The following is a 5,938-nucleotide window of genomic DNA, read 5'->3' as shown; positions in this document are numbered from 1 at the left end:
TATAATGCGGGAATACTTTTAAGTTCTAGGTCGCCCACCAGTATAATGCGGGAATACATTTAAGTTCTAGGTCGCCCACCAGTATAATGCGGGAATACTTTTAAGTTCTAGGTCGCCCACCAGTATAATGCGGGAATACTTTTAAGTTCTAGGTCGCCCACCAGTATAATGCGGGAATACATTTAAGTTCTAGGTCGCCCACCAGTATAATGCGGGAATACTTTTAAGTTCTAGGTCGCCCACCAGTATAATGCGGGAATACATTTAAGTTCTAGGTCGCCCACCAGTATAATGCGGGAATACTTTTTCTAGGTCGCCCACCAGTATAATGCGGGAATACATTTAAGTTCTAGGTCGCCCACCAGTATAATGCGGGAATACTTTTAAGTTCTAGGTCGCCCACCAGTATAATGCGGGAATACATTTAAGTTCTAGGTCGCCCACCAGTATAATGCGGGAATACTTTTTCTAGGTCGCCCACCAGTATAACGCGGGAATACATTTAAGTTCTAGGTCGCCCACCAGTATAATGCGGGAATACATTCAGCTCTAGATTTTGGAATCAGTCACCCCACCTGAAGACGGAAGGTTACGACAGAGATCCCCAAACGGGAAACAATAAAATCCTCAGCACCAAGAAGCAGACAACTGCAAAAGCAAGCGCACATTCAAAGGGAAGAAGGAACGCGTCTCAAAAGAGCAGTTTGGGAACGCTATGGCATGCCCAACATAACAATTCTGATGAAAAGCCATACCACTGAGGAAACCATTGAAAGATTTAAAGAAGAAAGTCGTATCCCCAGCGGGTCAAGCAAAGTGACGAAAACTGGCATTCAAACGTCAGCGAAGGATCAGCATCATCTCCAAGTTCACAAAATACAGGCGTCAGAGGAAAGCATTAGCCGACAAGAAAGCAAGACAACAAGAACAAGTGGGAGATAGATGAGACCTCATACTCTAGCTTAACTTCTTGTTTTTCCTTTTAGAGCAATGTAATAGGGAGATCGGTTGAGCAGTAGCATCCTACAGCAGCATGCAACAGCGCACAACAACAGCAAGCAATACAGTCACATGGTAGTCCCAGCTACCAAAATTTCCCGAACTACATTGACCTGATTCCTGTTCAGCCCAGGATATGTAGGAAACCTCCGAAGCAAAGGTTCGGTCAAATCTTTTTCAAAAATGCTTCACACGGAGTATTCGGACGGGCAAAAATCGCTCGCTTTATCTTTGCGCGAAAACCCTTCGTGTCTCCGTGCAAAGAGGGGCAGCTGTAAGCACGTGATTTTTGCTTTACGGACATTCGCTCCAAAAGAAAATAAAAATAGTGACAAATGGCTTCGTTGTACAATTGTTCGAGTTTTCATGTGTTGTTAGTCACTTGTGGATCTGTCCATTCTTTTTTTTTTTTTTGCATTTAATCATTAACAAACAAAATACAAAATATATGTATTAGGATGGTTAAACCATAATTCGGTCAGTAAAAGAAAATTCAAAAAATATATATGTGCACCGTTCGCCCTAGGCTCTTAGCTAACCTACGTAAATATTTTTGTGATAATTGTGTTAAAATGTTGCATTGTTGTTTAATTCCGTTACCTTATTATTTGTTATTTTTATTTTGTTTAAAAGAAAAGAAAAAATAATAAGAAAGAAAACAAAAGCAAAAGAGTAGGGAAAATCGGTTTGGGCCAAGAAATGAAACAAAATAGGCCCAAGACCAGGACACAGATCCAGTCCAAACACAGGCTGCCCGGACACGTCCCAAACGACGTCGTATCAGCGCCTCAATCTGAGCCGTTGATTCATGGCAATCAAACGGTCCAATACAGCCCCTGCTAAGTCGAAACGACGTCGTTTCAGGCAAGTTAATCTGGGCCGTTCATTCCCATTGATCCAACGGATCCAGGCCTTCCTCTAAACCCGTCAACATGACCCGATCCAATCCCCTACCCGGTCATAACCCACTATCATCTCCCGAACGACGTCGTCCCTCCTCAATGGTTAGATCCTGGCCCTTGATCTCAATTGATCCAATGGCCAGGATCTAAACCCTCAATACATATATAAACCTAACCCCCTTACCCCACGCCCCAAGCCACACCCCCCCCTCGGCCACTATTCACCATCTTCCCCAGGCTCCCTTTCCTCTCAAACCCTAGCAGCCTAGGTTTCCCACCATAAGCCTGGCAACCACAGTTCCGATGACCACCAAAATAACACCCCCGATGCACCCGACCATCCTGAACACGAATCCACTAACCACAAGCCTCGAATCACTTCCGTTCGTCTCGAATCTTCGTTTGAAGATTTGAGTCGAACCTGGACCTATGCCAAACCACCCCATCTTCATGCTAGACACTCTCCTGACCTTCCTCGTGACCAAACCAAGCTTGGTTTGGTCCGAATCCACCCACAACTCCCAAAAATCCAGATCTGGAAATCCAGACTTCTGAAGCACATGCACCTGGGGAACCCGGCCAGTTTTGACATAGGTTTGAGGTCTAATAGACCTTAACCAAGGTGTTCTCATGTGAGAACACCCTGATTAAGGTTTGTTCGGCCTCAAAGGTTCGAAGTCGAGTTTGATTTGGGTCTGTTTGGTTTAAACATTTTGGTAAGTTTTCCGTTCTTTTGTTTTATTTCCAAATAAGTTGTCAGCATATCTCTTTGTGTTGTTTGTTATTTTGTTACTTCTTCCAGATTTCTTTCATCTCTGTTAAAGACCCTTTATTTGGTCGATTGTCTTCTGTTTGTTCTGAATACACTCTGTGATAAACATGATCGTCAGTTAGATTAATCGTCAAAGGAACTAATTCATATAGGCCCAGTAATTTAATAAAAGTTGTCTGATACCCTTTAGGTCCCCGAACGTGTTGTTTATATGAGCGACTGATTATTACCTGCTATAATTAGTATAGTCGACTCGATAAATGTCGTCGATTAGTTTTCTATAACTAATGGATCGAAGGAGCTAGGAGTTTCACATAACTAATTAAACTCGGACACTGGCTGGATGACCTAGTAATGTTTGAAATGGTCTGTTGGCATTATAAAAATGACTAAAAGGGTTCAGTCTAGGCAGTCCTGAGTTCGAGTTTTCATCAGTGCAAAAATGCCCTAATGCTGCAATAGGCAGGGGCAGTAATAATCAAGGTTAACGGGGGTATTCTGGGGTGTTTAAAAAGAACAGAAGTAATTAGTTTAAGTGAGCTGACAAAAAGGGTACTAACTTAGGATTAAACTAATACCAATGGGGGAACAAGACACAAGGGTATGGGGGCTCAAAATGAATAAACAAATGAGCCCATAATTCTGGATTAAACAAAACCAGGCGTGGGGAATAAAGGGAGCTGACACCAAGCATGCTGAGCATGGGCTTAAAGAGTATGGGCATTCTGCCAATTGGCAGGCAGGGCAGCTCAGCTGTAATGGTGCATTTGGCCTATAAATAGGCCATTTGATAACTAAAACAGGGGCTGAAGTTTAAGGGTCTTAGGCTGGACATTTTTGAGTCTGGAGAGAAAGAAAAAAAAAAACAAAAAGAAAATTTCAGAATATTGTAACAAAACACTGTCTGAAAACTGCTTAGGAGTTCAAGTTAGCCAAGCTGTCTTTGCTAATTGTTGTTGGTTATTTGCCGAGCTGTTTGTGATTGTTGAACTGCTGGTGCTGTTATATTGAATACTCTGGTTTTCTGTTGGTTCATCATTCTGTTTCTGGGACTGCTTGTTTGTTGCTCGACCACTTGTGAGCTTCATCATTGTGGCTGGTTGTTGTTGCTGTGTTGTTGGTGTTATCTGCTGTTGCTGTATTCACTGCATATTGCTTAGCTGATCATTCCTTTCTTCTTTGTCCTCCTTACCAGGTACACAATCGATACCACTAATGTAACTGAGAGTTTGAACATAAATGCAAAAGAGAGGACCTGCAGATTGTTTATATACACGTGGACTGTTGTGTTAAATGTCATGTAGTATATAGTAGTTACATTTTTGTTTGGATAATAGAAGTAGCCTACATGCTTAGTGTATCAATGCAGGTTAATGCATGCTAGTCATGTATGTGTGCTGTTAGGTGAAAAAAAACATTCCCAGTGTAATAAGTTGTACCTTTAGACTTAGTCTGAGGGTGTAATATATTCTCTAATGTAAGCCAAATAGGAAAACTATCCACTTTAGTTAAAATTCTTTCTCCTTTTGCCAGATTGTCCCATATAAATTGATAAACTCATTTCACAGAACAAAGAATCAGTCCTAGGCCTCAATCTCATGAAGGCCGAGCCCAAATCGAAACAAATCAGTTAGGCCCATATCGAAAAAGGGGGCCTAAGTCTGGCCATCTCGCATGAGCTAGGTTTGGGCCCATAATTTTCGGCTAGTTATCCATAATCGCAGTCACATTTTATTATTCTGTAAAAGCATTTTAAATCCTGTTATAAGTAAACTCGCAATCATGTAATTAATTAGGACTGTCTACCGTTTTCAATTGATAGAGACGAACACGACAAGAAACGTAGTTGCTATAGGATATCCTTTTAAAATAAGAACGAGATGAGCCTCGATGAAAATAAACAAAACACGCAGATGCGGGGCCCTTGTTAAATGTAAATCATTGAAGCATTTAGTTTCCCGGACGGGTTGTTTAGCAAATCTCACAACCTTCCTAAAATGACAACACGTTAGTCTCTTTAGGATACGCTTTAATAAACTTTACCTTCTTAAACTCGGGTGCACATTTATGTGACCCAAATCCAAATCTCGACGGATTCGAAATGCCTCTCTAATCACGGGTACATTGACTGTGACGTGGTTCGAGATGCATGTCCATGACGTTGCAAATTCATTAGAAATAAAGAACGAGGTGAGCCTCGCCAAATAAAAATACAAATTGCGGGGCCCTCAATAAATATTGCTTTAAAAATTGTTTAGGCTTCGGGATGGACCGTTTAGTAAAATTCCACGGTCCTACCCAAAATAAATACGCTAGTCGCTTTAGGCGCGCCTTTAATAATTTAATTTCCTTAAACTCGGGTGCACATTGATGTGACCCAAATCCAAATCTCAACGGAGTCAAAGTGTGTCGACGACCACGGGTACATTGATTGTAACGCGGTTCGAGATACATTTTCACAACGTTGCAATTCTTGATAAAAACAGTAAATGATAAAAGCGGTTAAAAGTTAAATTTTGCACATAAGTTCACACTTGTATAAAATCAGATAATCAAGCCGAATATAACAGTTGAGCGACCGTGCTAGAACCACGGAACTCGGGAATGCCTAACACCTTCTCCCGGGTTAACAGAATTCCTTATCCGGATTTCTGGTACGCAGACCATAATATAGAGTCATTCTTTTCCTCGATTCGGGATTAAAATTGGTGACTTGGGACACCCTAAATCTCCCAAGTGGCGACTCTGAATAATTAAACCAATCCCGTTTCGATTGTCCTTTAATTGGAAAAAACTCCCCTGCGCCCCCGCGGGCGCGTAAAAAGGAGGTGTGACAAGATTGTTTCCAGGTAAGTTGAAGTCCCGATGGTCAGGACCCTTCAGAGTGGTGCAAATGTTCTCAAGTGGAGCTATTGAGATTGAATCAGAATATGGGACGAATAAGTTCACAGTGAATGGCAAAGGTTGAAACATTACCTTGGAATGCCAGATGAGAAAAGGGATAGAGAGAGAATAACGTTGGATGAGCCCCAGTACGCGAATGAGGAGTGATGCTCCGAGCCTGCATCGTGTCGCGACGTTAAATCAGGCGTTGCGTGGGAGGCAACCCACGAATGTGTTGTTTTGTTTTCTTATGTAACCTAAAAAAACAAAAAAAAACAATTTCCTCGCACCGTGACCGCGGCTAGACCGCAGTGAGAGACGAGGATTCTGCCTTGAATTCGCTCAACCCACCGCGACCGCGGTGGGACCGCAGTAGGACCGC

The sequence above is a fragment of the Nicotiana sylvestris genome, chromosome 11 (genome assembly GCF_000393655.2).
Source record: "Nicotiana sylvestris chromosome 11, ASM39365v2, whole genome shotgun sequence".
NCBI lineage: Eukaryota > Viridiplantae > Streptophyta > Magnoliopsida > Solanales > Solanaceae > Nicotiana > Nicotiana sylvestris.
Note: the sequence above shows the minus strand (reverse complement) of the source record.